Below are 322 nucleotides of genomic sequence, written 5' to 3'. Positions count from 1 at the left end.
TCCGATCTGGGGGGGCCGAGAGGAGGAAGGGTGTGGAGCAGGCCCCCGAAGACCCCTCCCCACACGCTCCCCCCGCCAGTGCCAGGCTGCTGGCCAGCGTGAAAAGTCTTCTCTGCAGAAACGGCCTTCCCCTCTCCCTCTGCTGCCCTCTCCAGCCTCCACCCTGTCCCAAGGACATTGCCATGGTAACCAGTTGTTGGCATAAACGGGGACTGGAATTAAAGGTGGGACTTAGGTTGGGTCTGGGGCTGAGGGAGGCAGGAGGGCAGGCCTGGGAGGCGATGGGGTGGGGGGCTGTGGGGGTTGTGGGTGTGGGTGTGGG

Source organism: Lipotes vexillifer, unplaced genomic scaffold (genome assembly GCF_000442215.2).
Source record: "Lipotes vexillifer unplaced genomic scaffold, Lipotes_vexillifer_v1.1 scaffold1798, whole genome shotgun sequence".
Lineage (NCBI taxonomy): Eukaryota > Metazoa > Chordata > Mammalia > Artiodactyla > Lipotidae > Lipotes > Lipotes vexillifer.
The sequence above is the reverse complement of the archived record's forward strand: the minus strand, read 5'-3'. Positions refer to the sequence as shown.